Source organism: Sapajus apella, unplaced genomic scaffold (genome assembly GCF_009761245.1).
Source record: "Sapajus apella isolate SASKATOON/1434 unplaced genomic scaffold, GSC_monkey_1.0 scaffold19, whole genome shotgun sequence".
NCBI lineage: Eukaryota > Metazoa > Chordata > Mammalia > Primates > Cebidae > Sapajus > Sapajus apella.
In genome coordinates, this window is record NW_022436959.1 from 22,304,962 (window position 1) to 22,324,734 (window position 19,773).

The following is a 19,773-nucleotide window of genomic DNA, read 5'->3' on the forward strand; positions in this document are numbered from 1 at the left end:
AAAGATGATCCGTGATGTGACATTGATAGTAATAACACAGATTGACCTTAGTTGATATCAGATAAAGTTTAGAGAAAATCCTCATTTTCACTGTCAATTTTAGTATTTGACTGGATTTTCCCTGACTTTGTTATACAAAATGATATTAGTATAATCAGTTTTTCTCAAATTACAATACACAGGAGCTCATATTCTTCCTACTCTTATTTAACTTTACCACAGTAGCATTATTCTATTAATGATATTCTCAAAATATATTTTATTTAAAAATAATACGGTTCGTAGGTCCATCTTGTAAAACACAATATAAGATGACTTCTGAGGATTACCTGTAGTTTTAGCATATAAATAAAAGTACTGGTATTTTTGGTTAGTTAAAAAAACTGTTTAGGTGAAAACTTCCTTTCTGTAAATAGTAGTATATATAAAAAAACTCAGATTTTCCTTTTTTAAATTGATCACAATGTTCCAAGCTGTTGTTTTGAATGGCAGCAAAATATTGTAAGTGAACTAAATGCATTCATCACACCTCATACTTGAATCTTATATTTCGCAAACTGATCTTCAAAATATATAAACACATCAAAGTTAAGAGCTGATTTTAGTTACATATCTTTAACTTTGAAGGTAAGTTAACCCTCCAAAAGCCACACTGAGGTAAATTTCTAACTTGTAACTCATGCCTGTGGTCATAAATGACTGATGATGAAGTTGTCTTCCGTATAAAAATACGCAAATGTGACCACTCTGTGGAAAAGACATGAAAGAAAACGTTATGTTTTTCCTCATGATTGAATATTAGAATCATTTTGCTTAAGGAAAAACATGGATAATTCTTAGGCTTATAATATGTGTATATATTTAGATATTTATATATAGAGAGAGAGACGTTTTCACATGAAGTGGGATAGAATATTTTAGGTAAATGGATTTAAAGTGAAGGATAAATACTATAGAAAATTGCTGTTTTTTTTTTTAATCTCAGTGATAAAAAATCTAATGTTATAGAGCTTTTCATTTCTCCCTACAGCCATGGTTAGAGAAGAAATACAATCACCTCTCCAGAAACGAAATTCTTAAATTAACTCAGCTTTGCACTTACTTCTTTCAGGCCGGCTGCTGAAAGAGCACATTGGAGCAGTTACTTAGTAAGCATGGCAATATGTAATTTGGTGACAAACATGGTTACTAGGTTACAAATGAGTTATGCTGTCCTTAGTGAATCCTAGGGCTGTAAATACCTAAATTAGTTTCCTCCCCCAAATTGAAAATATTAAATTCAAGAAACTGGATTATCATGGCAGATTGAAGGAACAAAGGCATCTAACTCCCCTCCCATCTAAAGTGCCCTGAGGACAAAACATATGTTTTTTAAAAAATTTCTCTATTTCACTGGAAAATGCAGGTATAAAATCAGTCAGCTAGGTGGAAAATCAGTCCGTGAAAATCAGTAGCTTTCACTTAAACCAGCTGTAACCAATTAGCAAATGTAACTGGAAAAAACTATAAAGTACCTAGAAGTAAACTTAAACTTATCAATAAACTTAATAAATTCTATGAAGAAATGTGTAATATTTTTCTAAAGAATATAAAATAACTGAACAAATAGTAAAATAGTCAATATTCCTAAATGAGAAGACACATTTTTAAAGATGTCACGTTTCATCCACCTGTCCTCCCATTGATCTATATAACAATACAATCCCAAACAAAATATTGTATAAAACACCACATCAATATCAGGACACCACATCAATATCAGTGATTCTTCAACCAAATGACAGAGATGAATTCCAGAATAAAACTTTGGAATCGTAGTTAGATTTTTATTTGGATTCTAGTATTCTGAATCTGGATTATTTATTTAGAAATAAACACAGTCATTTTCTTATACATAGGATTTTAATTCACCTAAAGTTTTCTTCCTAAGGAAGTGTGCCATGTGGAGGCAACATCCTGACAACAACCAGCTCTCTGCCCAGCAGGTGTCAGGAAACTTACTTTATGAAAACAGTAACAGTTAGATCTGAGGAGGTGATAAAAATATGGACAAGGATGTGTGTGTACTCCTGCAGTCATATTACACAGGCTAGAGTTGAAAAGGCTTGAAGCAATGAAAATACTGGTTACGTTAAGAAAAGAAAATGACATTTTTGGGACATTAGTTCATAAAGCCAATAGTTAAAGGAAGAAATTTAGTCCTTTTGATTTAAAATACTGAAAGAGAAGTTTCCTGAAGCTTAGACTTCTTTGTTTTTCTTTTTATTAACATCTCCTGGGTGTGTGTGTGTGTGTGTGTGTGTGTGTGTGTGTGTGTGTGTGTGTGTGTTGGAAGATGTATTGATGTGGGGGGTTTGGGCTTAACAATTTGGAAAACTCGTAATTGCCTAAGACGTTCACTATGTCACATCTACTCCCTTTATTTGTCTAGAATGAAATCGTTGTGTTGTATGTAGGTTTCCCTGAAGGGACGAGACCTTCCTCATGAGACCATTAGGGCCTCTCAGAAGCTTTCTTCATTATATCCTTGAAAACTTTGCAGCTCTAGGGAAAACTAACCTGTCTAACCTGTTAGATGCGTGAGTCTCCTCTACACAGTAATATGGACACTAGAATTGACTGGATGTTGACTTAATTTTTATAAACTGATGCTGCCAAAATTGTTTAAATAATATAAGAACAATCTAGAATTCATTTGAGTTAAAAATTAATGGATTTAAATTGTGCATATAGTATATAACAGATTCTACCGTTAACTAGTTAATTCTACCGTTAACTAATCTACATAAACATAATATTTATCAAGTAGTTATATGTTAACAAGGGTATATTTCTATTAAAAACATCTTAAGAAAATACTTATAAACATTGTACTTTTATAGTGCTCTGTCAACTAAATTTTGAACTTTCACTATCTTTTTATTTATATCATTGATTTAAAACTCTATAAATGAATCCATTTACTTTATTGTCAGATAATTTCAGGTATACTATATGTAATATTTTGGGGCAAGTAAGAAAAATCCTTGAAAAAAGTAATAAATACAAATGGTAATACAGAAAAAGTAATTACAGAAAAAGTAATAAATAGAAACAGGCAAGATTATATATGGTGGCAGTCTCATGTGAAATAGAAATAGTTAACAAGGCAAGATGCACTATATGAATGGCAATATGTAACTTATAAAGAAGGAGTTTCAAGATCATTATTGGGTACACAAAAGCTAGCCTCATGAAATATATTCATATATTTCTCCTGATTGTTTGAGGCATATTTCTGTAGTCTTTCTTCAACTTCTTAGTTGAAATTATTATCTCACTTTCTTACATTCTCATGTACTTTTGTACCTCAGTTATCACATTGTACTTTGTATTATAGTTGGCTGTATAAGAAGTTGTCTGCAATGCTGGATCACATTAGGCATTGTATTTATCCCATTGCTAGCACACAGTAAATAACTCCTCAAATAGACCAAAATAGCATTTTAAATATTTCTTTTTGGAAGGTCACTAGAAAACTCCATCAGTAATGTAGCCTTTTTAAACAATGGATTGTCAGGGATGTTCAAATTCTGTCTGAGGAACACTCTTTTTAGGCATTGAATCAGGCTAAGCATTTAAAAAATGTTTTTTATGCCCTTTGTTTCTTAAAAACTGGAATATTATATTGAGTTAGACAGTAAACTTTGAAACAGGAGTTTTGAACCGTGAAATTCAAAAGCTCAAAAGGTTCACAAATTCTGATTTAGGCCTTTGATAGCCTCTGAAAACTGTTGGTATATGATTGACGGGCTTTAGGTTAAAATTTTAATTCTTTTGCAATGGATACTTGAAGAAGGTTGGGTTGGAGGGAGGAAACCAGGAGGTAGGAGACAGGAAAAAAGGATACAGAAATGTTTAACTTTGTGTTGACTGCTCATTTGCCTTAAAAAAAAAAAAAAAAAAAAAAAAAAAAAAAAAAAACCTGAAATGACTTTGGCCTCTAGTAGAAATATCACACTTAAGAAACAAACAAAAAAATCACTTTAATGCTGACACTTAGGGACCTTTACATCTGCTCCGTTGCACTCATGGGTATATATATTATCTTCTCCTCAAGTGCCTGTATCTTTCTATGCAACTACATTGGTCATTGATGTTACAATAATATTTCTTGTACAGACAGTGAAATTTTGCTGAAAGCTAAAGGCCTCTTGAGGTTGAGAAGCTGTCTTGCTCTCGTAGCCTCTTTGATACTAATAGAATGTGTATTAATGATTGGTTAAAAGGAATTCATTAGCAGTTATTTTTACATCCCCTAAAGATATGAGCCCATTAGTAAGTTACTTACTACTTTGCAGCATCTTTAGATTTTTAACAAAAGCTTCCTAAAATCCTTACCAAATATTGATAAAAACTTTATTTAATTGCAGCACATAGGTGTGTACTGGTAGTGAACTTTGCTGAGTAATAATACTCAAACTTGTAACAAATTTATGGAGATGTTAAGAGTCATTGTAGGGGTCAAGATTCATTTGGGTTTTGGGAGGATCCTACCATTCAAATTCACTGCATTTGAAATTATCAAAAGGTGTGAAATCTCCTTTATGTATAAATGGAAAAGGCCGTTACTTTAATTTCCTAATCTCTGTTTGAAAAATGTTTACTTCTGTCAAAGTTATTATTTTTCTTAACATTACCCTGAGATGAGTCAGCATATTTTGGATTGCTGTTTGTTTGTTTTATATTTTGATACACCTTGCTATCTAGAGTTTTGCCAACGATACTTGTATGATCTGTCTTAGAATATTTACTCCCTGACAGGTGCTACTCCCATTCAAGCTACCCACATCTCATGCCTAACTCGTCAATGTCATTCTGATAGTTCTTACAAATTAGTTAATCTCTAATGGGCAAAAATCAAATTAGTTTATGCCGATCCTTCAAATATTCCTTCTGTTTATAATATTTGTAACAAGAATTACTTACATGGTGATTACCTATATGTTTACGGTTGTACATATTGTCTGTGATGTTTTCTCTAAAGAGAGCAGCTAAGTTTATCAGCAGCAGCATTGTTTTAGCCAGACCTTTTAACCAGGCTTATCATTGCCTTCCTGTTTCTTTTGTGTGTTGAAGTTTTCAAGCATTTCTTTCTGTTCTTTCAGCTCCTTCGTTCTTTCCTTCTAGCATCTTGTAGGGCAGGCAGCTTTAGGCTTTACTGGAACTGAACGTTTACATCCATACTGTTAGCTATTTCCCTCTGAGATGCCTACATTTTTCTGAGATGCCTCTGAGATATGTTTATCCTCAGTCATTTGAGGCTTCCAGAAGGAAGTTAGTTGAATATAAATAGCTCTGAGGACAAAGTTTTGCTTAAAGAAAAGCATATAGTTCAGATAGCTTAGGAAAAGTATATAGAATGAGAGGTAAAGGAGTCTAGCATTTTGAAAATTGAAAGAGAATGAGATTTTTATGAAGGAGATTAAGAGCAATAATTTTAGCAAGATTTGTCCACATACATTTTATTTCTTCTCCTCTTATTCACTCTGAATCTTGAACAATAGTAACAAAAAATCTTGGATCTTCCCTAAATTTTTCATTAGATTTGTTCTTGCAAATGATTTTTGTTGTTAAATTAAATGTCCACGTTTATGTCCTAGTTTTATTCCATTTCTCAGCAATTTTTTTTATAGTGCTGGTCTTGCCGTTATTCCAGAAACTTTATTTGCTTGATTTCATAACCCCAGTCAGCTGGGAGCTCTTGCAGGGCCTTTAGCTGCTACTCTTGTCTCCTCTGTTGCACTTTTTCTCTTCCGGATCTCTTAATGTTGAAGTCTGTTCAGGCTCAGTTGTGGATTAGCGTATCTTTGTATGTCCTATCTATAGTTTGTCATGGATTTGGAAAAATAAATACATACAAACAATATGATATGTAGACTATCAAATTTGAACTTGAACCTAAATTTCTCTTGAGCGTTTCAGGCCTATGTAACCAACTCTTTACTCATCATCTCCACTTGGCTATATAGTAGGTATCTACAACTTTATATATTTTATTACATATATGTCTGATTGTTCATATCTCCTTTTCTTTCACCTCATATCCAACACATAATTTTTTCTTCCTGCAGAATGCATCTTAAATATGTCCACATTTGTATATCTTTCTACCATATTAGGAACCCCCCCAAAATCACACTTACCTGGATGTGTATAATAGGTTCCTAATATTCCAGCCTTCAAGTTTGGTTTCTTTTGAGTTTCCCAATTCAGTGGCTAGAGTAATTTTTTAAAATGCAAATCAAGTCGTATCACTATACTGTTTAAATTCATTATTGACTTGTTTTAACTTAGGATAAAATTAGAGGCCTTGTAAGGCTTCACGTGATTTTGCTTTTTTTCTCTTTTTAAAGCCTTATTCCATACTTCTCCGACACTTAATGTATTTCACCAAGCCTTTTCATCTTCAGGGCTCACCTCCCTGCCCTGCCTCCCCTCTACCAGTGGACTGTTCTCGTGGTCAGCACCATGAACATCAGTTGTCAGCTTGTTAGAAATGCAGAACCTCAGCTCAGAATGAACAATTCATTATGAAGGTGGAGAAGACAGAGATGATGCCCAGTTATTGACTTAGGCAAACAGGCCCACACCTCCTTTCCTTCCTATACCTAATTAAATTGTAGGCCTCAGAATAGATAAAGCGTCTTTAAGAAAGCCATCTTGATTTCTCTAATAAAGTGATTATACCTAGTTTTATTCGATTATACCTAGTTTTAATCACCTGGAGGGCTTAGTAAAACACAAATTGCTGGACCCCAGCCCCAGAATTTCTTGTTCATTGGGCTGGAGGGGAAGACTCAGAATCTGTACTTCTAACTAGTTCTCAGCTAATGCTGATGCTGCAGGTCTGGGGACCCATAATTTAAGAACCAGTGGTGCTCTTATAAGCAGTTCTTAGTCTTTGCTGCACAACAGAGTCAACTGGGGGAGGATATTTTTTTTAACCCTAGCGTTTGTATTCTTTACAGTTCTTGTCTAGTATGAATAATGTCACCATGAACGTTTGTGCACAAGCTTATGCATGAGCATATGTTCTCATTTTTCTGGAGTCTATACCTAAGAGCAGGTTTTCTAGGTGAACTGGTAACTCAAGGTTTAACTCTGAGGATCTGCCAAAATGTTTCCCAGTGTGGCTGCACTATTACATGTTCCCACCAGCAGTGTATGAGTTTTCTAATTTCTACATTTATGGCAAAGCCTGTTATTACCTGTCTTAATTACAGTCATTCTAGGGTGTGGGAAGCAATATCTCAATGTGGATTTGATTTGTGTTTTCCTGATGACCAGATATTTTGAGCAATTTTATGTGCCTATTAGCTGTTTGTATGTCTGTTAAGATCTTTCTACCACTTAAAAATGATCAGTGATCAGTCTTTTATTATTGAGTTGTAAATGTTCTTTACATAATCTTGATAGAATTTCTTTATCAGATAAATGATTGACATTTTATCTGTTCAGTGGTTTGTATCTATTTTTTTTTATGTTCTTTGAAGCACAGAACTTTAAAATTTTGAAGTCCAGTTCAATTAAATATTGTCTTTGGTTGCTTATGTTTTAGTAAAGTATCTAAGAAGCTATTGACAAATCCAAGGTCAGAAATTTTACCCTGATGTTTTCTCTAATAGTTTTTAGCTTTTATATTACCTTTAGGCCTATGGTATATTTTTAGAAAATTTTTATATTGGTTGTGAGGTAGGTAGGGGTCTAATTCTATACTTTTGCATGTTCAATAGCACCATTTGTTGAAATGACCATATTTCCCCCATTTCATTGTTTTGTCACTGTTGTTGAAGCAAATTATAAATGGGATGGTTTATTTCTAGATTTCCAATTCTATTCTGCTGATACATATAATATGCTATGCCAGAACCACGTTCTTAATTACTTTTACTTCGTGGTATGTTTTGAAACCAGGAAATATAAGTCTTCAAACTTTCTATTTATTTTTTTGAAACAGAGTCTCACTTTGTCACTGAGGCTGGAGTGCAGTGGCATGATCTCAGCTCACTGCTGCAACTTCCTCCTCCCAGGTTCAAGCAATTTTTGTGTTTCAGCCTCCTAAGTAGCTGACATTACAGACATGCACCACCATGCCTGTCTAATATTTGTATTTTTAGAAGAGCTGGGGTTTTGCCATGTTGCTCAACCTGGATTTTTTTTTTGAGGGTTGTTTCAGCTTGCCAGCTTCCTTGAATGTCTATATGAATTTTAGAATCACTATAATCATTTCTTCAGATAATTCAACCAAACTTCTGACTTCTTAGAGGTCAGTGATTCTGTAGATCAATTTGAGAAGTATTACTATCTTAGCAATATTAAGTCATCTGATCTACATACATGGGGTGTTATATCAGTTTTCTAGAGCTGTCATATCAACGTACCATAAATTGGGTGGCTTGGGCAATAGAGACTTGTAGTCTTATAATTTTGGAGGCTAGACGTCTAAGATTGAGGTATCATCAGGGGCGTACTCCTCTGAAGGTCCTCAGGAAGAATCTGTCGCAGTTCTCTCTCCTGGTAGTTCCTTAAATTGTGCCAACATAACTCCATTCTTCACATCGCATTCCTCTGTGTATATGTACATGTCCAAATTGTCCTTTTTTTTAAGAAGAAAGTCATATTGGATTAACTGCAAACAATAGTATGACCTTATCTACACCAATAGTATCCTCAAAAACCCTACTTCCAAATAAGTTCATATATTGAAGTACTGAGAGTTAAGGCGTCAGGATATCAGTGGGGTGGGGGGGCACTATAACCTATAACATATCTTTCCTTTTATTTAGATCATCTTTAGTTTGTCTCAACAATATTTTATGGTTTTCAGAGAATAGATTTTTTTTACTTGTTTTTATTTTTTAGTAGACTTTATTATTTGAGCAGTTTTATGTTTATAGAAACATTGGAGAGAAAATAAGAGTCCTGTATACCCCCTCAAATGCCCCCTCTCCTCAGTTTTCTCTATTATTAACATCTTGTGTTAGTGTGGGAAAATTTTTTATAATTGATGAGCTAATACTGATACATTATTATTAACTGAAGCACATAGTTTACATTGGCCTTTGCTATATATTGTACGTTCCGTTGGCTTGGACAAATATATGACACGTATTCACCATTATTGTATTATATAGAATAATTTTACTGCTCTAAAAATTCCTTGTGCTCCACCTGTTCTTGTCTCTTTCCTCAACTTCATCCCCAAACCTCTGCAGCCCAATGATGTTTTTACTGTCTTCATAGCCTTTTCCAGAATCTTATATAATTTGAATAATGCAGTATGTAGTCTTTAAAAATTAGCATCTTTCACTTAATTTACACTTAAGGTTCTTCCATGTCTCTTTGTGGCTTTGTCCATTGCTATTGCCAGGGTGTTTATCCATTCACCTATTAAAGGACAACTTGGCTGCTGCTAAGTTTTGGCAATTATGAACAAAGCTGCCAGAAACCTTTCTGTGAAGGATTTTGTGTAGAGTACAAGTGGCAAAAGTGGACATCCTTGTCTTGTTCCCATCTTAGGAAGGAAAGATTTAGTCTTTCATCATTACGTGGGATGGTAGCTGCAGAATTTTTATAGATGTCCTTTATCAGGTTGAGGAAGTTACCTTCTGTTCCTAGTTTTAGTGATTTTAATCATGCTTTCATGGTTACTGGAATTTTGTCAAATGCTTTTACTGTGTCTGTTGACATGATCATGTGGTTTCTGTTTTTTATTCTATTATGATACATTAAATGATGCTTGGATATAAACCAAGCTTACATACACGGAACAAATCCCACTTGAACATGATGTATAATCATCTCTTTTACCAGGTTTGATTTGCTAGTGTCTAATTGAGGATATTTGGATTGATACTCAAAAAAATACATTGGGCTATAGTAGTATTTTTTTCTTGTGATATAGTTGTATGGTTTTGTTATCAGTGTAAACCTGACTTAATTGAATGAGTTAGAGAGTGTTTATTTCTCTTCTATGTTTTTGAAAGAATTGATATTAAATCTTTAAAATTTGGTAGAACCCAGCAGTGAAACTATGTATGCCTGGATATTTCTTGGTAAGTAAATTTTTATATTAGTTTAACCTCTGGTCTTATTATGGGTCTATTTGGATTTCCATTTCTTCATTTTAGTAATTTGTGTCTTTTTTCTTGATCGCTCAAATTAAAATTTTGTCAATATCTGATCGTTATAAATAAATAGGCTTATGGATTCATTGATTTTTCTCTAAAGCTTTTCTCTTCTCCGTTTCAGTTTCTGCTCCAACCTTTATAGTTTCCTTCCTTCTCATTGGTTAAGCTTTGATTTTTCTCTTCTTTTTTCTGGTGACTAAACTGAAAAGTCAGATTATTCATTTGAGCTATTACTTCTTTTTAATATAGGAGTTTACAGCTATAAATATCACTTTAGACATTGTATTAGCTGCATTTTATTGGGGCTTGCTTGTAAGAGGTGAGTCACGTTTCTAATTGCTTTCAAGATTCTCCTATAATCCTAGCACTTGGCATTTTCTCTTTGTTTTTGTCTTTCCAGTATTTTTACTATGATGTGCCTGTGTGGATCTCTTTGCATTTATGCTATTTGGAGTGTGTTGTACCTCTTAAATATGTAGATTAATGATTTTCATCAAATTTAGTAAGTGTTCAGATATTATTACTTTGAATATTTTACTACTTCTAAATCTCCTCCACACTGATTACTTCTGTTATGCATATATTGATTTGCTTTGTGAGATACCACATTTCTCTGAGCATGTGTTAATATTTCTTCCCTTTTTCCTTTTTATTCTTTTAGTATAATTTTTCTGTATTGTGTTTGCAATTTTCCGTATGATGTTTGTAATTTTTCTGTTAAAGCATCTCTAACACAAAACTTAGTAAAAATGCAATTACAAGTGGTTTTCCGAAACACTTGTACCAACTTAACACAATCACATGCTATAACACAGCCTTTTACTACAAGTCATCACCAACATGTGGTATTGATACTTGCTTAAGCAAGGAGTGTAAACTAGTATCTTATTGCTTACTTAATTGGCATTTTCCTATTATAAATGAGATTGAATATTTTTTCACAGATTTGATTTTTATTATTTCTTTTGGAAAGTAGCTTTTTTTTTTCCATGTTTTTAAAAAAATGTTTGGCTTAGAAAATTTTCCTTTGGATACTGATTATAAATTCTGTGTTGCTATATTAGTTGCAAATGTTCTTTCTCAGTTTGTGTTTTGTTTCTTCATTATTCCTTTTTATATCTTAAATCTCTCGTTTGGGTGAACTTTGCTATGCTTTGGAGTATATCAGTTAATTGTTTGTCGTTTTTTGGATTTTTTTAAGTGTAAATCATTTGGCATATTTCTTCCTATTTCTTTCTCTCTCTCCATAAGAGTTTGTTCTTTCTTTATTGAAGACATTACTCCCCTATCTTCTAGATTCCATTATTGCTGTTGAGAAGTCTGATATTAACTTAATAGATTGTTAATGTTTTTATTGATTCTCATTCTTAATAGGAAATTTTATTGTAGTTCACATTTTACTAAATGTAATAGAGAATACCATAATCTTAAATTGGTAGTAGATAGGAAATATCTGCTTCCTGACAGATTTTTAGTCTTTTTCTGATGATGATCAGAGGTGCTACTGACAAGTTTAATCTTTTTCATGATCTTTAGATTAATGTGAAAGATTTAGCTTCAACTTCTTCACATTTCTGGAAGATCTATTTTTTAGTATACAGATCTCTGATTCATTATATCTTAAGGCAGACCATTTTATGCTTTATATTTTCTTTGCCTTGTGTCGCTGCTAAAATATAAACTCTGTATTTGTTATTTTAAGCTTCAGAAATTTCCTTCACATTCTAATGAAGCCAATAGTATAGTTTATGCAGAGGCTTAGTTGTATCTGACAAAACACGATTTAGATGCCATACTTCTAAATCTTACAAATTTTACGAGAAAAAATCCAGTGCAAAGACAAAGGATAGGAATTGTTAAAAATGTTTATGATAAATAAACTTAAAATAAATTATCCCTTAGTATAGATTAGGTAAAGAAATCTGATAAGATTTGGTATTCTGTTTCAGATGCTCTGATACAGTCTTGCTCCTGAATTTAATTCTCAACATGCAATAAAAATTAGTTGCCTTTGTTGTTGATACAGTGCCCTTCAGTTAAGGAAAATAAAATTGCCAAAATATTAACTTGGAATTTGTGAAAATGTAACCATTCCCCCTGAGCGACCATTTAAAGTATGGCTTTAGGTGTGTTGGTTGAGCAAATGTCTGGTTTCATTACTTATTCTTTGAATTGAGTAGGAGGAAAGGATAGTTTTATTTTTCTCTTTCAATCATCACAATATTTTGGTTTGGTATGGAAGTCAATGAATTGGAAAGAATAAGAATAAGTAAGGGGAGAAATTCTGCAGTGAAAGTATTACATGAGTGATAACGTGTTTGCTGGAATTGTTGAACATGTTGCTGTAGGAAACAAGAACATGCTTGGACCAAAAAGGTTCTGGGGAACTGAGTATATGCCACTCATCTAATGCAACTCTTTCCCCGACTTTGACTTGAACATACATGTTAACATATGTATGATATAATTAAGATACATATACACAGACACACAAAAACTTTCATGTTTGTTTGTTATTAAAGCTCTTCATAAAGCTATATGAGGAAGGATGTTTTTCTCCTATCCGTATCATTCAATTTATTTTATTGTACAATCAGATTGACTCTTTTATGTCATTATAATCTCTTTATTTTAACATAAATGCTCCAGTTAAAGATATACATAAATTCTATATATGTTTCAGAAAATTAAGGATTGGAGAATAAATCTTTTAAAGTACAAGTTTACATGTTAACAGTAATTCAACCAGAAACAAGTGGAATGCCAGAAACATAAATGAAAAGATCCTTAACAGAACAGTCTTGTTTGTCCATTTCTATATAAAGAAGTTTGTTTTACAAGCAAAGTAACAAATGGCTTAAAACAATCTTCTTGTTGCTAGGCTCTCAGTACCTAAACAGACCTTACACTTTTTAGGTTTAAACATAACAAACTGAAACATTATAAAGATGCTTAGTAAAATAGGAAGGTGAATCATCTCAAAAATTAGAATTTCACTTTCCTGGTAAATGTCCTTGATATTGTATACAATAAATACTGATGTCTTTTTTTTTATTTTTCCCTTTTAAACTCTTCTCTTAAGTAAAACAAACTCTTTATGCTAATTAATCTTTTAAAAAATACAACACTTCTTAAAATAGGTTCTTAGAATTTGACTCATTTTCTAATTGTTGTAAGTAGACCATTTCATTTTGAAGTGTTTTAAAATGATATCAGGTAATAAATGTGAGTTTAATGATTTGTTGGATTATACAATGTAACGTATAATTTAAAAATAGATTGAAGAGCTTGATTCAAATGTTAGAGGAATCTTACTAAGTAGTACAGATACAGTGGTAAATAATACTGAGAAATGAGCTAAGAACTGTACTTTCAGAAGACTCAAGTGACTTCCCAGTTTCTATTTTTCAATGGCTAGGATATTTGGGACAAGCCACATTCCGTTTGAAAACTTCTTTGTTTCCCCACTCATATAATGACAGATTCCTTTCTGGCACAAGACATTTGGAAACATAAGGGCCTGATATTTGTGTGTATGTGTGTAGTTTGTAAGTGGGGAAGAGGATGCTTTTATTGAATTGTGTTAAATTAAAAAGTAGGATTAAATGTCACATTGTAGTTTTCATTTTATATGGTGTGTGTATATGTGTTGGATGAGGGGGTTCAGTTTGAATAAAATAGTGCCATGATCAAGATGCTGATAAATATATTAAGAAGACAGTGTAAAAACAAATGGAAATTTGGCTTGGGTAGAAGTACTTAAGGAAATGAAGGGTCCATTCATTTACTCTGCAAGCCTTGGTCTATCATTTCTTTTTTCCTTAAAAGTCTGTGTCAGAAGTCGAGGTTAAATTCTACTGGAAGTGTTAAGCAGATTATGAAAAATCAAAAGCACAAATGCTTTAGAACGTATATGGAATAAAACTACAAAATCAACTGGGAAAAATTATGGAAAACTTAGCAAGAAATAGTAATAAACAGTATATATATTCTCAACAAATCAAAATGAAAGAGAGCTCCAGAATACCCATATATTAAAAGAGTTTATCTTTTCATATCAAAATAATATATTATATATATATATATATATATATATATTCATTTTGATACATCTGAAAATAAGTAGGCAGCATTTCAGTAATACTAGTAAAAAAATTGCCCCTTGAAATTCAAAATTTTTCTTTTAGATTATAGATGTATAAAACTTCAGGAAAAAGATGATATTTATAAGTGATAAAAGAATAATAATTTTACTAATTCTAAGTAATAACAAGTGCAATAACTAAACAAATATCTGTAATACTGATGTTTGATATTACCTTTTTCATTTATCTTCATTTAAAAAAGTTGAATTTCTATTAATAGAACATTTGTACTAATGTCTGTTAGTGAAATGTGTTCCAATTTAGTTGCTTCTGGTATGTGCGGTCTTGTACTTATGAGTGTACCTGTGTGTGAATGTATAGTAGAACAATTACTAGCATTACTAAAACTAACGGATATTTACAAAAGATCTAATTGTGCATGTTTGCTTGTAACCAGATCCATTTTTAATATTGTAAGTACATGTTTAATTGATAACATAAAATGAAGAAAGTGGGCAAATTATAAGTGTACAGATCAATACATTTTTACAAGTGAAACACACGCATGTAACCAGAACCACGTTCAAGAGCCAGAACATGACAATGTGCCTGCTTCTTTCTGGTTATTACCACTTCTCCAAAGACAAGCACACCCCTGCCTTCTAATTCTATAGATGTATTTTGCCTGCTTTTACATTTTCTATTAACACAATTATATAATATATACATTATTATGTCTTTTCAGCATTATGTCAGAAGAATTAGCTCTGTCATTGCTTATAGTTGATTACATTTTTGTTGTATATTTTCCATTATGTAAATTACACTGCAATTTATTTTTCCATTCTTCTGTTGTGAATATTTAAGTTATTCCCACTTTTATGTTATGAATATGCTGTTAGAAACACATGTACATGTACTTTACAGAGCTTATGCAACTCATTCTGTTACATATATATACCTCAATGCTTGTTTTCTTACTATATTTTTTCAGGTGATAATTATATGATTTTGGTACGATGATCATCTGAAAAAATAAATTATTCTGATTCTAAGATTTATCGTTCTAATATTACCTTCTGATATACTCATGGTGTATACCAACCAAATAAAAAGCAGATTTAATTCAGGTTTTTTTTCCTCAGTCTTAACATTATTGACTTTTTTGATAGCACATCTTTTGATAGTGATGTTGTGTTCTGTACATTGCTAGTTGGCAGATCTCTGGCCTCTACCAGTGAGATGTCCCTGTTAGTAGCAACTTCCTCACACACACAGTCATGATCAGAATTGTCTCCAGAAGGGCCAAATGACCTGGGCAGGGAGAGGAGAAATCACTCTCCATGAGGAGTCACTGGGATGAAATTTCCAGAAAAAGTAATAAATAATAGTGATGTGTGTATTACAGGAGAGAAATTATGTGATTTATTTCTCAAGAAAGTTCATGAACAAATTATTTTAAGAATTTTATTCCGAAGACAAATGTGATTATGAACTTGTCATTTTCAAAAATAATTCTGAAAGAACAATGTTTAGTTACTCTAGATTTCAAAATTCTTTGTCATCAGCTGTTACTGCCTTCTGTTCTCTTCACAAATATCACAAATTCCTATTTCATTAGGTAATTTCAATACTGGCAATTCTATTACATGCTATTGGGGTTAAATGATAGCAAAATAAATTTGTATTCCTGGATCTATCTTTTACTAATTTTATGATCAAAAGCTAGCTGGTTTGTCTATGCAGCTCTCAGTTCTTCCAGCTGTAGAACATTTTTGTCGCTAGCATGTAGAATTATAGCAGCAAAGTGTAATTCTGTATGTAAGATATATAAAGCCTTGGGATATGAAAAACAACACTAATGAATTTATTAGTTAATAGAATGAAATATAATTGTTACAGTGCCATTGATGATTCAATTTAATTCATTTATAAGTTTGCAGAAAAGCTCCGCTGTGTTAATAAATTGGCCTGTGATGGATACACTTGTCAGGAGATTGAGAAATAAATAGCCTTGTAGGGTAGTGGGTTAAGAGTGATCCACTGCTAGAGAATACAGATGAAACCATAAAAGAAAATAAGGAGTTGTAGGGGCCAGGAGAGGAGTTAAGTGACTTAGCAGTGAAATGTAGTAAACAATTCAGATGTAATAGATTTGTAATCTTCATTCCCTATTATTTTTAATATAAGGAGTGTAAGGTAATTTAATTTTAGTGATAGCTGTGTTTGACAAGGGCTTCACAAAACTCTTGAAAATTTAATGATCGGCTCTTGTGAGTAGTTACTGTGGAAACACATGAGTAATATATATATGAATGTGCTTTTTCCCCTTCAAACTAGTCATTACAAATCAAAGTTCTTTATAACAAATGTCTGACCACAAAATGTCTCTGGATTATCAAAACATCTAAAAACCCAAGTTTAAAACATATTCATTATTCTATAACAATAAAAATAATGAGGACAGTTTCTTCTCAGAATTGTCTTTTTAAGCTTATCTATTGGTCCATGAACATAAAATGTGTCTATACAATAAGCATATAGAAGTAATCATTCTATCTACTGTATACTTCATTTGATTTATTATGTCAATATGACTTAATTATGGAGGTTTTTCTCATATAGCATATTATGCATAGTACTAGCATTCAGGAAAATAATTAATTGATGTATATGAACCTGATTTTTTCATTATAAAACTGGGATTTAATAAACTTTAATAATATATATAATACTGGTATATAAGAGCAATATTATAACACAACAGACAAGTTTAAATATATGTCAAGTCAAGGAATGCAAGCATGGCTTTTTAAAAACACTTCCATATCGAATATAAAAATAAAGAAAACAAACACTATTATCAGTAAGTCAGTCAGTCATTCAACTAATATTCAATGAGCAATTACAGTGTGGTCGTTTAATTATTCTATGTATGTATAAAATAGACCACATCCCAGTACTCAGAGAGATTCTATTCTAGGGATCAAAACAGACAATGAGCAAATGAAAAAAAAAAATGTGTATACTGTTAGGTCAGACTTTGAGACAAATTGAGTGCTATAAAAATAAAATAATTGATGATAGGAAGATTGCAAGTGAAATGCATAAGGTGTTTTAGGTAAAGGGATAAAGAGAAGACTTTTGAAAAAAAAAAAAACAATGACTTTGAATTGAGGACTAAATTACATAAGGAGTTGAGCCACGTAAATATCTGGGGAAAGAATCACAGACAGACAGAATGGATATGGCCAAGCACCTGAAATGGAAGCAGGTTTGGAGAATTCAGGGAATGGAAAGAAGAGAGTAAAACTGGAGCACTTCAAACTGGAGGAAGAGTGGGAAATGGAAAAGATACCAGGTGCAAAATCACAGCCTGAAGCTGTCATTACTTCAGCACTAGTAGAATATATCCCACTACTAAGCCACAAATAAGGAGACTGTGACCTCAGTCATCCACGTATAAAAGCATAGGAACATAAAGAACTTTAAAGCCAGGTTAAGTGATTAATATTCATAATATAAATATAATGTAATAATTTAAATGAACAGGAATGGAAATGTTATTGTTATTAAATTAAGTTGTATCCTGTTACTGAATATATCATGTTTTTTATCAGTCTAAAAGAGAAGCAAATCATAATGCATGCCGCTCTCAGCCCTTTTTTTTCTTTTGAACAAGGATGAAGCCTTCTTGTCAGGCACAGTGGTAAATTAGTCATTGGCAACAGTCAGATTACCATTTAGGACATACCTGTTTCAGGATCTGGAATGAGGAAAAGAGGTCACCTTAATTAAACAAATTGTTTTGCCTAATCTAAAGAATTTTTTTTTTTTAATCTGGGGTCTGCTAACAAGGAATTGAACAAAACAGTGGTTGAACAAAATAGTGATTGAGTGGACAAACAACAAATCTGCCAACTCACATTACTTAATTTACTTAAATTGACAAGTCTTTCATTCAGTTGCAAAGGTAGGTTTATGAACCAGTAAGCAATAATGAATGCAACTCCAAATAGAGAATTACTTACTGAATTCTAAAATTAACTGTTACTAAAGGTTGGGTTGAAAATAATGATTTAATCCATTTTGAAATTATACCTTATTATGTGTATTTTGCTTCTAAGCATCCCTTTCATTCATCTGTATCTAAACATTTAGTACAATCTTTCAGCGTCTTTCCACTATTTTGAAACCTGAAATCCAGTACCATTGAAAAATGTTATGTAATCTTATTGTATGATAAGAAAGGGACTCCTTCTGCTACCAGGTTTCTCAGAATGAGTAAAAAATTGGTTTTTACATTCAGTGTCGTTCATCAGTTTTTAAATCACCCTCATTAATTGTTTGAGTGGCATTTCAAGAATATTATTAAACTATAAACCATCTCCACATCTCCACAAATAATGTTATAGGTTTACAAATTATGCATACAAGTTTTGGAATGAACACTCACTTTGTCTGAAATCCATTTAAGTATGCTGTAAGTCCGTGGACCTCAGGATAAAAATCTTAGTGTAAATTAATATTTGAAAAAAAAAAATCTCCTTTCTATTCAGTTCGTTCAGCTGGATCCCAAAATGACATAGGTCTATCTAAAATCACATATCAAATACTTTTGTGGATAAAGCTATCAGTTCATAAGACTAGACTCCATATAATCTCAGATTAAGATCCTTTTTCATCACATAGAGCACTGTTATGTTTTAATAAGTATTTTTTTGCAAGTACTTGAAAACTGGTAATTTTTAATGACAAAATCAGTTCTATTTATACTCCTTCTTGCTGTCCATGCCCTACTGAAGTTAGTTGGCCCTTGTTTTCAACAAGAATAAGTAAATCATCTCAAATATTTTTATGAAAAAATATAACTCTGTCTTCCTCACATCTAGCATTTAAATAATGGTCCTTACCATAACAAGAAGTATGATCTGTACACTTTGAGAATTCAATAATACATTCATGCTCTCTCCTATCAAAGTCTTATTTCAGACCTATACTACTTGACACAGACAGTCTCGTAAATTGTTAAAAAATCAGAAAATATCATGCTGTGTCTCCATAAAATAAAATACTTGGAATCTCCTCTCACCGTCCAAAGATACATACCTAAACTGAAATGAGCTTTATCAATGTTAATAGTTTTTATAGAGTAATAATACAAGAAATGTTAGATTTTGAATAGTGATTTTGTGTTCTTGATAAAATGTGGTCCCAGACAAATGTGCCTTACAGAGAATTCCAGAAATGTTTGTCCTTCTCTCTACAGATTTGTTTATACATTTTATCAGATAAGAAAAATAAGGCAACTGAAAGTTTTCTTTCTTTATTTTAGTTAAGAAGGAAGCTCAGTGCCTAGTTGTGTGCTTATTGTTATCAGTCCACCTCAAACACCTCAACACGTTTACTCTCCAGCTCCTCTTGCTCTGTATTCTGTTTAATCTCTTAGATATCACCTTTAAAATTACTTTTGGGAGCCATTTCAGCATCAGTACACAACATATGCACATTTTTAA

The 19,773-nt window shown here is 32.2% G+C and overlaps 1 long non-coding RNA gene across 1 annotated transcript; it reads left to right on the forward strand.

Annotated features, from left to right (window-relative positions):
* Nucleotides 1-593: 593 nt before the first annotated feature.
* Nucleotides 594-19,568, forward strand: LOC116557258. The gene is made up of 3 exons (XR_004271448.1): nucleotides 594-604; nucleotides 12,080-12,084; nucleotides 18,826-19,568. It is a non-coding gene; the product is annotated as an uncharacterized LOC116557258 (long non-coding RNA).
* The last annotated feature ends 205 nt before the right edge of the window (nucleotides 19,569-19,773 follow it).